Raw genomic sequence first — 16,572 nt, forward strand, 5'->3', positions numbered from 1 at the left:
GTATAATCAGGAAGAGACATTACAAACACAAAGGTACTCCATAAGGAGCCAGGGGCTTGAGCCCCACATCATATACCCTAGCCCTGGGGACCAGCACTGAAAAGACGAGTCCCCACTATTAGCTTTGAAAGCCAGTAGTACTTACTTATGTCTGGGAGAGCCAGAGGGCTGCAGGAAACCAAGACTCAACTCTTAAGAGGGCTCACACATAAACTGTTTGAATCCAGCACACCGGCAGCAGTATAAAAAGGATGCCATGTTCTAGCCAGCCTGCCAAGGCCACACCAGCACACCAGCCTGACTCTGCTCTGGCTCTAGCTATCCCACCAAGTTGATGGCCCCAGAGCACCCTGGGCAAGCTCCAGCTCACACATGCTCCAGCGTCAACATTTCCACCATTCTGACCCAAGTGCACCTCAGGAAATCCAAGTCCATGCCCACTGCAGCGATAGCTGTCCCACTAAAGTGGCCCCAGACTGACCTGGCATGCCCTAGGACACCTCAGCCTGTCCCCATTCCATCAAACAAAAAAATGAGGAGACAGGACAATTTATTCTAAATGGAAGAAAAAGATAAAAACCCAGAAAAGAAGCCTAATAAACAGGGATAAGAATTACCTGATAAAGAGGTCAAAGCAACAGTCATAAAGATGTTCAATGAACCCAGGAAAAGGATGGAGGAACACAGTGAGAACTTCCATAAAGAGAAAGTGTTTTAAAAGAACCAATCAGAATAGAGGAATACAATAACTGAAATGGAAAGGACACTACAGGGACAACATATTAGGTGGTTCAGAAGAATGCATAAGTGAACTGGTATACAGAATAGTATAAATCATCAAAATAGAACAACAAAAAGAGAAAAAAATTTTAATGGTGAGAGTTTAAGGAATCTCTGGGAAAGCAGTAAGTGTACTAACATTTGCATTATAGGGGTCCCAGAAGTAGAAGAGAGAAAAAACAATATAAAACTTATATGAAGAAATAATAGTTGAAAATTTTCTTAACCTATGCATGTGTGGTAAGTCACTTTAGTCATGTCCGACTCTTTGCAACCCTATGGACTGTAGCCTGCCAGGCTTCTCTGTCCATGGTATTCTCCAGGCAGGAATACTGGTGTGGGTTGTCATTTCCTTCTCCAGGGAATTTTCCCAAACCAGGGATCAAACCTAAGTCTCTTCTTATGCCTCCTGAACTGGCAGGAATGTTCTTTACCACTAGTGCCACCTGGGAAGCCCACCTAACCTATGGAAAGAAACAAATATCCAGATCCAGAGGGCACAGGGGCACAGGATCAGAAGCAAGATAAATTCAGAGATAATGTAATTAAAATGGCAAAAGTTAAAAATGGGAGAATTTTAAATGCAGCAAGAGAAAAACAAGTCACATAAAGGGGACCCTCATAAAGCTACCAGTTGATTTTTTTTTTTTTTTTTTTTTTAGCAGAAACATTGCAGGCAAGAAGGGAGTGGCAAGATATATTTAAAGTACTAAAAGGAAAAACTTTACAACCAAGAATACTCTACCCAGCAAGTCTATAATTCCAAATATAAGGATAAATAGAGTGGAAATAAATGAAATAGAGACTGAAAAAGTCATAGAAAAGACCAATAAAACTAAGAGATGGTCCTTTGAAAAAATAACAAAATTGACAAAACTTTAGCCAGACTCACCAAAACAGAAAAAGATAAAGGGCCCAAATGAATAAAATCAGAAATGAAAGAGGAGAAATTCCAACAAATAAAACAGAAATACAATCATGATAAACTACTATGAACAATTACATGCCAACAAATTGGACAACCTAGAAGAAATGAATAAATTCTTAAAGACATGCAATCTTCCAAGACTGAATCAAGAAGAAATAGAAAATCTTGGCAAACTGATAACCAGTAATGTGGTTAAATTTGTAATTTAAAAAAACAAAAACCTCCCAATAAACAAAAGTCTAGGACCAGATGGTTTCACAAGGGAATTCTACCGATCATTAAAAGAAATGTTAATACCTATCCTCAATCTGTTCCAAAATATTGAAGAGGAAGGAACACATCCAATATAATTTTATGATGCTAGCACTTAGCTTGATACCAAAATGAGGCAAAGACACTACAAAAAAAGAAAATTCAGGCTAATAGCCCTAATGAACACTGATGCAAAAATCTTCAGCCAAATATTGACAAACAATTCAACAATACATTAAAAGAATCACAAACAATGATTATGTGGGATTTATTCTAGAAATGCAATAATAATTTCATTTTTATTTCCTTAATTTATTAGAGATGACAATGAACTATTAGGCTATGTATGAATTGTAGCAAGTGGAATTCTAGTTCAGAACATGAGTTGTATACACACAAGAATGTCTCCATGGAGATTCTTTCTTCTTTTATGTTAATTCAACAAAATCTCTAAAGCCTTATCAAAGAAAGTCAATAAATAACCTCATTTAAATAAAAAATATTTGCTTCTACTCTTCTGCTGTCTTGAATGCTGTCTTTACCTTGTAAGCAAATCAGCATGATACATCACATCAACAAAATGAAGGATAAAAGTCACATAATCATCTCAATAGATGCAGAAAAAGCAACTGATAAAATCCAACATCCATTTATTATAAAAGCCCTCAACAAAGTGGGTATAGAGAGAACATAGCTCAACAAAATAAAGACCATGTATGACAAGCCCACAGCTAACACCATGCTCAGTGGAGAAAAGTTGAAAGCATTTCTCTAAGATCAAGATCAGGATGCTCACTCTCATCATTTTATTCAACATAGTATTGGAGGTCCTAGTCATGGCAACCAGATAAGAAAAGTAAATAAAAAGCAAACAAATTGGAAGGGAAAATTTAAATTGGCACTATTTTCAGGTGACATAATACTATATGTAGAAAATCCTAAAAGACTCCATCAAGAAACATAGAACAAATAAATGAATGCTTTAAAACTCCAAGATACAAATTAATATACAGAAATTAGTTGCATTTCTATACATTATTAATGAACTATAAGAAAAAGGGAATGAAGAAAACAATCCCATTTACAATTGCACCAAAAGAATAAAATATCTATGAATAAATTTAACCCTACAGAGAAAAGACCTATACTCTGAAAACTATAAGAAATTGACTAAAGACATTGAAGGTGACAGAAATAAATGGAAAGATACACCATGCTCATGAATTAGAATAATTAATATTGTTAAGGGGGCTTCCCAGTGTCACTGATGGGAAAGAACCCAACTGCCAAATGCAGGAAACATAAGAAATGTGGATTCAATCCTTGGGTTGGGAAGATCCCCTGGAGAAGGAAATGCAACCCATTCCACCATTCTTGCCTGGAGAATTCCATGGACAGAGGAGCCTGGCAGACTATAGTCCATAAGGTCACAAAGAGTTGAACATGACTAAAGTGACTTAGCACGTACACAATACTGTTAAATATACTACCCAAAGTAATTTGCATATTCAGTGAACTCCCTACCAAAATGCCCATGGCATTTTTCACAGAACTAGAACAAATAATCCTAAATATTGTATGGAATCACAAATGAACCCAAATAGCCAAAGCAATCTTGGGAAAGAAAACAACTGGAAGCATCACACTCCTTGACTTCAGACTATACTACAAAGCTGTAGTAATCAAGGCAGTATAGTATACCACAAAAACAGACACAGAAATCAAGGGAATAGAATAGGGAGCCCAGAAATAAGCCCATACTTACATGGTCAATTAATCTGTGACAAAGGACACAAGAATACATGATAAGGAAAAGATCAATTCAGTTCAGTCACTCAGTCGTGTCTGATGCTCTGTGACCCCATGGACTGCAGCACACGAGGCTTCCCTGTTCATCACCAACTCCCAGGGCTTGCTCAAACTCTTGTCCATCAAGTTGGTGATACCATCCAATTATCTCATCCTCTGTCATCCCCTTCTCCTCCTGCCTTCACTCTTTCCCAGCATCAGGGTATTTTCCAATGAGTCAGTTCTTCATATCAGGTGGCCAAAGTATTGGAGTCAACATCAGTCCTTCCAATGAATATTCAGGACTGATTTCATTAAGGATTGACTGGTTTGATCTCTCTGCTGTCCAAGGGACTCTCAAGAGTCTTCTCCAACACCACAGTTCAAAAGCATTAATTCTTTGGTGCTCAGCCTTCTTTATGGTCCAACTCTCACATCCATACATGACTACTAGAAAAAACCATAGCTTTGACTAGACGAATCTTTGTCAGCAAGCAAAAGATAGTCTCTTAATAAATGGTATTGGAAAAAACTAGACAGCTTTGTGTAAAAAGAAAATTAAGCTAGACCATTTTCTAACACCATGTACAAAAATAAACCCAAAAGAGTGAAATATAAGACCTGAAATCACAAAACTAGGAAAAAAAAAAAACAAAAACAGGCAGTTACCTCTTTGACATCAGTCTCAGAAATATTTTTTGGATCTGTCTCAGGCAAAGGAAACAAAAGTAAAAATAAGTAAATGGACCTATATTAAATTAAAACTTTTTGTACAACAAAGAAAACCATCAATAAAACTTAAAGGCAACCAACTGAATGGAGGAAGATATTTGCAATGATATGTCTAACAAGGGGTTAATACACAGAATATGTAAAGAACTCATACAACTCTGTGTGGGTAGAGGGCCTGAACAGGCATTTTTCTAAATAGGACATACAGATGGCAAACATACACATGAAAAAAATGCTCAACACCACTGATCATCAGGAAAACACAAATCAAAAACACCGTGAGATCTCATCTCACTCCTGTCAGAATGGCTACTACTAAAAAGACAAGAAACAGAAAGTGTTGGGAAGGATGTGGAGAAAAGGGAACCCCTGTGCACTGTTAGTGGGTATACAAATTGGTATAGCCACTATGGAAAACTATTTGGAGGTTCCTCAAAAAATTAAAAATAAAACTACCATACAATCCAGCAAGTTCTACTTCTGAGTATCTATCCTAAGAAAATAAAAACACTAATTTAAAAAGATATATGCACCCCAATGTTTATAACAGCATTATTTACAGTAGCCATGATATGGAAGCAACCTAAGTGCCAGTCAACAGATGAATGGATGAAGAAGATATGGAATATTACTCAGGAATGTTATAAAAGAATATCATACAGCCATAAAAACCTTGCATTTGCAATAACATGGATGGACCTAGAGGGTATTAGTATTATGCTAAGTGGAGTAATCAAAGAGAGAAAGACAAATAACGTATGACTTCACTTGTATGTGGAATCTAAAAAAAAAAAACAAACAAACAAATAATAAACATGACAAAACAGAAACAGACTCATAGGCACAGAGAACAAACTAGTGATTGCCAGAGGAGAGGGATGTGGGGAATGGATGAAATAGATGAAGCAGATTAAGAGGTACACACTTCTAGTTATAAAATAAATAAGTCACAAGGATGTAATATACAGCATATGAAATAGAGTCAATAATACTCTAATGCATTTTATGGTGACAGACAACAACTAGATTAATAGTGGTGATCATTTGTTAATGCATAAAAATATCAAATCAACTGTGTTGTATACCTGAAACTAATAAAATATATATAATACTGTAGGTCAACTATACTTCACTTAAAAAAAAAAGTTAAATGTGAATCAAAATTTATAATACCCATACCTTTTGGCCTACCAATTTTGCTTGCAATTATTTCCAACAGATAAACCTATAAAGGGTCTAAGAGTATGTGATAAGCATAATTCTAAGATAACTTCCAAGATTCCCACTCCTTGGTGAACATGTCTTCCATAACCCTCTGGAGTGTAGGCAAGACCTGTGAATATAATGGGAATCATTCCTATGATTATGTTATCAATCAGCTGACTTAAGTGTTATTCAAAAGGAAGATTACACTGATAGTTCTGTCCTGATTAAGTGAGCCCCACAAAGAGATTGAGCCCTTCCCAACATTAGAGAGATTCAAAATGTGAGAGGGCCAATGGAGGGCACCGTGTGGCAAGGACCTGAGAGTGGCCTATAGGTTCTGAGAGTGATCCCTGCCCAACAGCCAGTAAAAAAGCAAGAAACTTAGTCATATAGCCACAAAGAAAGTCACTCTGCCATCAACCTGAAAAGGCTTGGAATCAGATTCTGATTCCGTAATTAAACCTCCATGGATATCATGAAATAATAAATTTGTCTTCCTTTAAGTGCTAAATTTGTTATAATTTGTTATTCAGGAAAAGAAAACCAATGTAAGATATTAGTAAAGAATGTGAATGACATTATTTATAAGAGTGAAAGATAAGAAACAATGTGCCATGCAATATAATTTGTCAGATAAATCTGGGTATATTTAGGCTATGAAATGCCATGATGCCATTAACAGAGTAAGTTATTTAGGTACTAAGTATGAAGGTATGTGGGCTTCCCAGGTAGCGTAAGTGGTAAAGAACCTGTGGGCCAATACAGGAGATGTAAGAGACTTGGGTTCGATCCCTGGGTCAGGAAGATCCCCTGGAGGCGGGCATAGCAACCCACTCCAGTATTCTTGCCTGGAGAATCCCATGCGCAGAGGAGCCTGGCTGGCTGCAGCCCATGGGGTCACAAAGAGTCGGACACGACTGGGTGACTGAACAACAACAGCATCTACGAGTTGAGTGAAGGTATGTCCTTGACATCATGTCATGTAAAAAGGGGGCATTTTCAGAACAATACATATACCACAAACCTATTTTTTTTTAATAAAAAATCCTCTTTTTAAAAAATCTACACATATATCCAGGTGGCACAGAGGTAAAGAATTCACCTGCCAGTGAAGGAGGTTCAAGAGATATGGGTTCGATCCCTGGGTCTGGAAGATTCCCTTGAGAGGGAAATGGCAACCTGCTCCAGAATCTTTGCCCAGAAACTTCCATGGACAGAGGAGCCTGGCAGGCTACAGTCCATGGAGTCACAGAGTCAGACATGTCTGAGTGACTGAACATACACACACACGTAGAAAAATTCTGGAAGAAAATACATCAGTCTTGTTATAGTGTTACACTTTCGTTATGGAACTGGCTCAGTCAGTGGGTTAAGAAAGGTTTTAACTTTTTATTCTCTACACTTAAGTATTGTTTGAATTTTGTTTCAAGGAACATATGTCATGTTAAAAAATAATAAAAACTAATAATATATGATAGTAGCAGTAAAAGCCATTTTTTCTTTTTCCCAGATATACTCCTTTATCTTGAGATTTCATTGCTTTGAAGAAAAAAATTCACTTTAAAAGTATTACATTTTTGAACATTTATTTAGCATATGCATAGACATAATTTTCATTCAAAAGATCTTTTTATGCATAATGAATGTAAGAAGTCTATGCTTGAGACTTCAAATACAGAACCATTATTTTCAGTTTTAGGGAAATCACTAACTGTAGCACACTAATATCATTTGATGGTAGCAAACCAAATCAACAAGTCAGTTTTTGAAGAGTAGCATAACCTTATTTGCCCCATCACTGAAGAGACTAAACTCTCATATGTGAAGCATCCATGAGGTTAGTGCAACAAAGTGCAACATTTGTCTCAATGGATACAGTAAGTTGAGGCCAGTTTGAAAGGAGACAGAAGGTTTTAGGTAATAGACAGGGATCAAGGCTAAAATAAACCAAGATGAAAACACTGCTGGCCCATATAGTGCATTCATCAAATTATTAAAAGGTTTCTATTCCTTCGAGGCAATAGAGCCCCATGCCAGACTCCATTTTCCCCTTCGTCCTGATGCTTTAATGCACTTCACACAGTTCATGGGGTCTCAAAAGAGTCCAACACCACTGACTAACACTAACACAACAGGCTCTAATAGTTACCCATTTCTGATGTGACATTGTGCTAAGTGAGCCTGAAACAAAGTAGAGGTCAGATATGAGTCTGACGAAGGCCAAACACACCTGACACCTTATGTTATTCAGGGTTGATACATAAAATTAAACATCATTAGACCCTATCAGAACCTGTAAAATAATAACCATAAGGCAATAGTTTTGTTATGTTTGTATAGAAATGATTGTTAAAATGAACCAAATGAACCTATATTGAAACCAAAATTATACAGATACTTGAAGTTTTATAAAAATGAAACTGAATAAAACCTGTCCTAACAATTAAAAAATTCAATTTGATCAAGTTTGATCACATTTCATTTATTTTTTTATTGAACTATAATTGATTTAGTTTCTGCTGTACAGTGAAGTGAATTAGCTATATGTATACATCTATCCCCTCCCTCTCAGACCTCCCTCCCACTCCACCCTCCATCTCCCCCATCTAGGTCCTCACAGAGCACCAGGCTGAGCTCCCTTTGCTATAGAGCAGCTTCCCACCAGCTATCTATTTTACATACGGTAGTGTGTATACATCAAAGCTTCTCTCTCAATTCGTCCCACTCCCCCCTTCCCTGCTCTGTGTTCACATGTCCATTCTCTACATCTATGTCTCTATTCCTGCCCTGCAAATAGGTTCATCTGTACGATTTTTCTAGATTCCACATACGTGCGTTAATATATATTTGTTTGTTCTCATTCCGGCTTACTTCTCTCTGTATGACAGACTTTAGGTTCATCCACATCTCTAAAAATAAACCAATTTTGTTGCTCTTAATGGCTGAGTAATATTCCATTGTATATATGCACCACATCTTCTTTGTCTATTCATCTGTTAATGGACATTTAGGTTGCTTCCATATCCTGACTATTGTAAATAGTGTTGCAGTGAACATTAGAGTGCATGTGTCTTTTTGCATTGTGGTTTCCTCAGGGCATATGCCCAGTAGTGAGATTGCTGGGTCATAAGGTAGTTCTATTTTCAGTATTTTAAGGAACCTCCATACTGTTCTCCATAGTAGCTGTTATTAATTTATATTCCCACCAGCAGTGCAAGAGTGTTCCCTTTTCTCCACACCCACTCCAGCATTTATTGTTTGTAGATATTTTTATGATGGCCATTATGACCAGTGTGAGGTGATACCTCATTGTAATCTTGATTTGCATTCTCTAATAATTAATGATGTTGAGCATCTTTTCATCTCTTGGCCATTCATATGTCTTCTTCAGAGAAATGTCTACTTAGGTTTTTTACCCATTTTTTAATTGGGTTGTCTGCTATTTTGACGTTGAGTTGCATGAGCTGTTTGTATATTTTGGAGATTAATCCCTTGTCAGCTGCTTCATTTGAAAATATTTTCTCCCATTTTGAGGGTTTTTTTTTGCATCTTGTTTATCATTTCCTTTGCTGTACAGAAGCTTTTTAGTTTAAAACTGAAATATAGACCAGTGTTACAGGATAGAAAGCCCAGGGATAAACCCACATACCTATGGTCACCTAATCTATGACAAAAGATGCAAGAACATACAATGGAGAAAAGACAGCCTCTTCAATAAGTGGTGCTGGGAAAACTGGACAGTTACATGTAAAAGAATGAAATTAGAACACTTCCTAACACCATACACAAAAATAAACTCAAAATGGATTAAAGACCTAAATGTAAGACCAGACGCTATAAAACTCTTAGAGGAAAACATAGGAAAAACACTCTTTCACATAAATTATGTCAAGATCTTTTTCGACTCACCTCCTAGAGTAATGAAAGTAAAAAACAAAAATAAACAAATGAGACCTAATTAAACTTAAAAGCTTCTGCACATTTTATTTTATAATATTACTGACACTGCTATGTTCCAAAAATAAAATTCTCTATTGTACTAACATTGATGCTGTATGTCTGCTGGTCAATGATGAGAAGATGATGAATTAAAACTTATCCATTATTCAGATATCCGAATGGTACATTCTTCAAGGCATCCAAGTGTCATATTTGTTTTCTCAAATTTGTACACAGTCCATGTCACTCTCAATCATTTTTCATTAAACAATATTGATTAATCAATCATTTAATCAAGGCGTCTTCTACGTGTCCAGAAACATGCTAGATGTTGTGGAGAATCATAGTAAGTTGAGAAAGAATCTTATTGAGGCACTTGAAAACCAGGAGAGGAGACAGGTTTACAGTCATAGACTGTATAAATAATACAATAGTATAAAGTGCTAAATTCTGTGATATCAGAACTAAATAATAAGGTCTTATTTGTGACACAAACAATAAATGCAAAAATAATGGGGGGGGGGGTAGAATTCATCAGAAAGGGTTTCATCACAGGGCTTCCTGGCGGCTCAATGGTAGAGAATCCACCTGTCAATGCAGGAGATGCGAGTTTGATCCCTAGGTTGGGAAGTTCCCCTGGAGGAGGGCATGGCAACCCACTCCAGTATACTTGCCTGGGAAATCCCATGGACAGAGGAGCCTGGTGGGCTACAGTCCACGGGGTCTCAAAGAGTCAGACATGACTGAGCGACTGAACAACAATAACAATAAGCCTTTTTGAAAGCACCAAATTTGCATGAAAAAAAGTATATTTTTCCTGTGTAAACTAAATGCTAATGCATGACTTCTAGAGAACACTAAATGTTCTTCTGATCCTCAGATGCTTTGCTGGTGAAAGAGCGGAAGAGGCAAGGTCTCAGCTATTGACATAGAAAGCTGGCTTATTCTTCATTGATGGAGACCATCCTAGCTCCCACTTTAAATCAGTTCTGTTTTATTGTAATGAATGTTTTAAGTAATTAGAGTATTGAAAAACTTCATTTCCTTGTGACCAAGTCCTTTCTGCCATTTCTAAAGTTACATAACACTTTTAATAAAAGCCTTTGGAATGATAGGAAAATTCAATATGTATTCTCTTCTATCTATAATAAAAGCTCTTATCCATTGTTTTCTTAAACAGAAAAATAAGACACAATTTGTAAAGGCTAATCAGTGTATCTGTTCTTCAACTACTTTAGCAATAATTAATCATCCCAATTCTTATATTTTATGACTTTGTAATAGGAGGCATGCCCCCTAATTACCTAAGGGTATTTATGCCTAATTATTAAGCAGCCATATAGCTAAAGAGATATGCATGTACTAAAGATAGAAATCATTTATTGAAATGACTACAAAGGATAATGATAAATTTCTGACTTCTTATGGTGTTCTATTTCTTCAGTCATAGGTTTCTATTTTCAGTGTTCTTTAGTTCTAATGATATTTATAAATGCCATGAAAATATATAAAAAGAGCTAGTATCTTTCTAGGACTAAATATATACTCATAGTATCAGAGAATATCATTGCTGGAGGATACATTGAAGATTATCCCTCATTTTATAGAAGAACTAGCCAAAGAGGAGATAGCTAGCTACTGACAGAGTCAGAAATGGAATTCATATCTTTTCATATGAGTTAATATAGAGTTTTTCTTTTTAGCTTGTTTTTAAAGAGGATGGTTGAATTAAGAACAATAGAAGCATTGACAATCTAGAAAGCATTGCCATAATTCACCTACACATCATGAGTGGTAATAAGCTCTTCAAAACTCTAACAACCTTGTTACCAAATTAAGGTTGATCTTCTGTCATGGTGCCAAGACACCATAAAATAGTTCTTGGGACAGGTTCATAGCTGAGCCCAGTAGTAGACTCCATAAGAGATACCTACATACTCGGCAGTTTCTATAGATCACTTTAAAATATGTTTTAAAATGTGCCTCCTCTCTGTTGTAGCCCCCAACTCAGACCTGCATTCACATACTGTTGACACTCTTAAACTCTTTCCTGATTCACATGGTTATTGATTAATTGTTGGCATATACCATATATGGGCTTCCCGGGTGGTACTAGTTGTAAAGAACTCGCCTGCCAGTGCAGAAGACATAAGAGATGTGGGTTTGATCCCTGGGTTGGGAAGATCCCCTAGAGGAGGTCATAGCAACCCACTCATCTTCTTACCTGGGAAATCCCATGGACAGAGGATTCTGACAGGCTACAATCCATGGGGCTGCAAAGAGTTGGACATGACTGAAGAGACTGAGCACGCACCATATAGATATTGAAAAATAAATCTCAGCAAGGAAACCTCTAGTACCTAAAAGGAGATCAGTATGGGTGACTGACCCAGAAAAGCATTAAAGTGTTGACAAAAGAGCCACATTGAATAAGACTCAGTGATGGAAGACGAAAACTCATATCTTGCCTCAAGATCCAGCAGGTACCCAATAAATATTTTTAGAATGAACAGACTCTAATGAGCCACATCTACAGGGATTTTGGATTGGAATATACACTAGATTTTGAAGTTATAAGAATTCAAGTAGAAAAGAGTTCATAAGGAGTAGGGCATAAAGGTGAAATGGTAAGAGTTATCATAAATTAAACCAGTTATCATATTAAATAAAGAGAACTGAGGACTTCTCTTGGATGGCATTTAGAATCAACTAACAGAATAAATTTATGATGCCACAAAAGCATAATAAAGGGCTTCCCTGGTGGCTCAGATGGTAAAGAATCCACCTGCAATGCAGGAGACCCAGGTTCTATCTCTAGGTTGGGAAGATCCCCCGGAAAATGGAATGGCAACTCACTCAGGTATTCTTGCCTGGAGAATCCCGTGGATAGAGAAGCCTGGTGGGCTATAGTCCATGGGGTCACAAAGAGTCAGACACGACTGAGTGACTAACACTTTCACTTTCAAAAGCATAATAACAATTACTAATAACTGATTGAAATAGGCCATGGTACATGATCACAGGTTATAGTAATCCGAACTTCAGAGTAAAGCAAAATCCCTAAGAATTATATTTTAAAGTAACCATAATAGTAACTATATGCTGCATCAGCTAATATTTAGCACATACAAAGTATAAGCTTTGCCCTGCACACCTACCCATGGTGTGCAAGATTTAATAGGTAACTCAACTAGAGAAGTAGAACTTCATTATCTATTTTTTCCTCCAACTGTCCCAGGGGGTCTTTCTGGAATGACCAGAGATTCATGGGATGTGCAGGAAATTTTCCATCATTCATTCCTATGTGGAATAACTGCCTGATTCCTGAATACAACTATCCTAAGAGTCAAAAATATCAGTGGCATCAAAAGACATAGGACCTATGATTCTTAATATAATATCTCAACATCACAGAGGAAAAAAGTCAAAAGTAAATGAAAGCTTTGCAAATTGTGAAATGAGGGATATGGTGCTATTTGTTCTGTGACTGTCACAACATTCTCCATTAACATAGAAACTACAAACAAATCATAAAAGAACTAGCTCATGGAAAGACCTAGCCTTACTATATCTACATTATCTTTTCTCTTCCAACCATTTTCTAGCAGGGTCAGGAATTGCCTTAGTTGAAGGAGACTGCATATTTCTTCATATTAAGGCTTTGGGAAGGTTTTTAGAGGGCAAGTAAAGCTCATAGGGCAAATAAAGCTCATAATGCAAATAGTGACAAGCGATAAAATCTGATATTTCCTGTTTGATTGACAAGGTTTCATTATCCTACCTCCAATACACAGGATTCTGCACTAATATTGGAGGCTCAAAGAGGTGACCAAAGGGTCCTAACTCAAGCCATTTCCAAATCTCCATAAAATGTTACTGAATGCATAGTATTTGCCAGTCACTGTGATAGATTTTGACAATTACAACAAATATCTGTATGGTACTTTAGAGATATTTAGTAACAAGATCAATAACAAAAGGGCAGCACCTGCCCAGAGAAAGTTCTTTCCATGGTTCTATCAGAAGAGCAAGAGTGCCTGATTGTACAAACACATTTTAAGTCTGCATGATTACATCTGCTTATAACCAACTGGCCGAATTAGTCATAGCAATTCACCTGGCAAAGCTGAGCAACACTGGAAAAAGGAAATATACTCTTCCAGTGGAAGAAGAATGATAGGATATCATAGTAGAGTATGAGGATGGAGGCTTCTTTAGTTAGGATGGTGGGAGACAAATACACCAAGGAGGTAATATATGAGTTGGATCCCCATTGCTGAAATGGGGAACTATTTGAAGGAAGAGCATTCCAAACAGAAGAAAAAACAAATTCAGATATTCTAAAAATGAAAAGAGTTCTGGGTGTGTTCAAAAACAAAACTGTCAGCAGAGTAGCTGGAAAATGGGGGGAAGGGTAGAGAGAGATGAGTCAGAGAAGTAGGCAAATCAGATAAATCTTGTAAGGTCTCTATAAAGGGTTTGGTTTTTATTATAATTGGTTTGAGGAACCATTGGGGATTTATTTGTTTTTTAATGAATAATTATAAACATATATATAACAGAGAGACTGATATGACAAACCCCATATAACCATCATTCAAATTTATTAATTATCAAAATTTTGCCATATTTGCTCCATCTGTCCTATTTTTTTGTTTGCTTCAGTATTTTTAATGCAAATCCCAGATTTTATGTTATTTCACCAGTATATACATAATTTGGTATGCATCCCTTAAAAGTATGGATATTTTAAAATGGAAGTAAAGTTGATGTATATTAATAATTAGTTTTAGTTGTACAACATAGTGATTCAATAGTTTATAAATTATACTGAATTTTAATTTATTATAAAATATTGTCTATATTCCTGGATTATAAACCCAAATCTACACTCTTAACTACTGTTTTATATTGCTTCTCTCTTATTTACTATTGCCCCATCCAATATATTTTTCACATATACAAACTTTTAATGTGAATATATAAAACATGCAAATTTGAAGAGCATACATTGACCTTTCTTAAATGATAAAAGTCTCTCAAGCTGTATCTATAGAGTATGATCTGCAAAGGAGACATAAGGGAGTTATGTTCAGTTCCTTTGCCCCTAGTTTGACCTCCTCCCAATCCTTAAATACAACATGCAACAAATGGATCAGCTTAAAGATGGAAAAAAATTCACATATATAGCTGTAATTATAGGGTTGGCCAAAATTTCCATTTGGATTTTTCATAAGACCATTTGGAAAAACCTGAATGAACTTTTTTTTTGGCCGCTTTATTTTTTAATTAAAAGATAATTGCTTTACAGAGTTTTGTGGTTTTCTGTTATACATCAATAAGAATCAGCCATAGGTAAACCCATGTCTCCTCCCTCCCAAACTTCCCTCCCATCTCCCTCCCCCTCCCACACTTCTAGATTGTCACAGAACTCCTGTTTGATTCCCTGAGTCATAAACAGAAAATTCCCATTGACTGTCTGTTTTACATATGGTGTTGTAAGTTTCCATGATACTTTCTCTATACATCTTACCCTCTCCCTCCTCCCTGCCCCACATGTCCATAGGTCTGTTCTTTATGTCTGTTTTTTCATTGCTGCCTTAAAAATAAATTCATTAGTACCATCTTTCTAGATTCCATATATATGCATCAGTATACAATATTTATATTTCTCTTTCTGACTTACTTCACTCTGTATAATAGGCTCTAGGTTCATCCACCTCATTTAAAAAAAGAAAAAAAAAACTGACTCAAATGCATTCCTTTTTATGGCTGAGTAGTATTCCATTGTATATATGTACTTTTTGACCAAAACAATGTCTCCAAACCTACCAGATATCAGAGAAATAAGAAATCTCTTCCATCTGTGGACCTTCCTTGTTGTTGTTGGACTTGTTATTAAAAAGAACTCTAGCTTAGATAAGCTTCATTTGCTACTGACTACAAAAAATAAGCTGAAATGAAGGAAAAAGACAAACTATATTCAATGAAAAAAGACACTATCAACCTATGACCTAGGACAGGAAACACAAGAAGCTTGAATGATCTTGTGGTCAGGAAGAAAACTAAGGAGATTGACTTGAATATCTTAGCAAAGCATCCACAGTGTGAACAGTAAGTGCAGTCCATTGACATTATCTTAGTCAGATGGTAAAGTCAATTACTAAATTTAGTTCACCTATTGTTGTTCAATGATGAACCACCACAGCAATTTCTTTTTCTGAAACAATGCTAAAAAATATCAAACAACATACATAGTCTCCCTTTATCCTCAGGGAGATCAAACCAGTCAATCCTAAAGGAAATCAGTCCTGAATATTCATTGGAAGAACTGATGCTGAAGCTGAAACTCCAATACTTTGGTCACCTGATGCGAAGAACTGGCTCACTGGAAAAGACCCTGATGCTGGGAAAGATTGAAGGCAGGAGGAGAAGGGGACAACAGAGGCTGAGATGGTTGGATGGCATCACTGACTCAATGGACATGAGTTTGAGGAAGCTCTGGGAGTTAGTGATGGACAGGGAAGCCTGGTGTGCTGCAGTCCATGGGGTCACAAAGGGTCGGACACGACTGAGCGACTGAACTGTTCTCAGTGAATACATTCCAAGCCCTCCAGTAAACCATAGATAGTACTGAGTCCTAAATATATATGTTTTTTTTCCTATAACATGCACGCCTATGATAAAATTTAATTTCTAAATTAAGAAGTGACTAATTGGTGGGGGAGGGTGTTCCACTGGACAAAGAAATAATTCATATCCTGGGCAGAACAGAGTAGGACAGCTGAAATTTCATCATGCTACTCAGAATGTCATTCAATTTAAAACATATGAATTATTTCTGGAATTTTCCATTTAGAACTTTTGGACTGCAGTTGACCACAGGTAACTAAAAATGCAGAAAGTGAAACCACAGAGAAAGGAGCACTATTGTATACTCAGAGAAT

The sequence above is a fragment of the Muntiacus reevesi genome, chromosome X (assembly GCF_963930625.1).
Source record: "Muntiacus reevesi chromosome X, mMunRee1.1, whole genome shotgun sequence".
Classification (NCBI taxonomy): domain Eukaryota; kingdom Metazoa; phylum Chordata; class Mammalia; order Artiodactyla; family Cervidae; genus Muntiacus; species Muntiacus reevesi.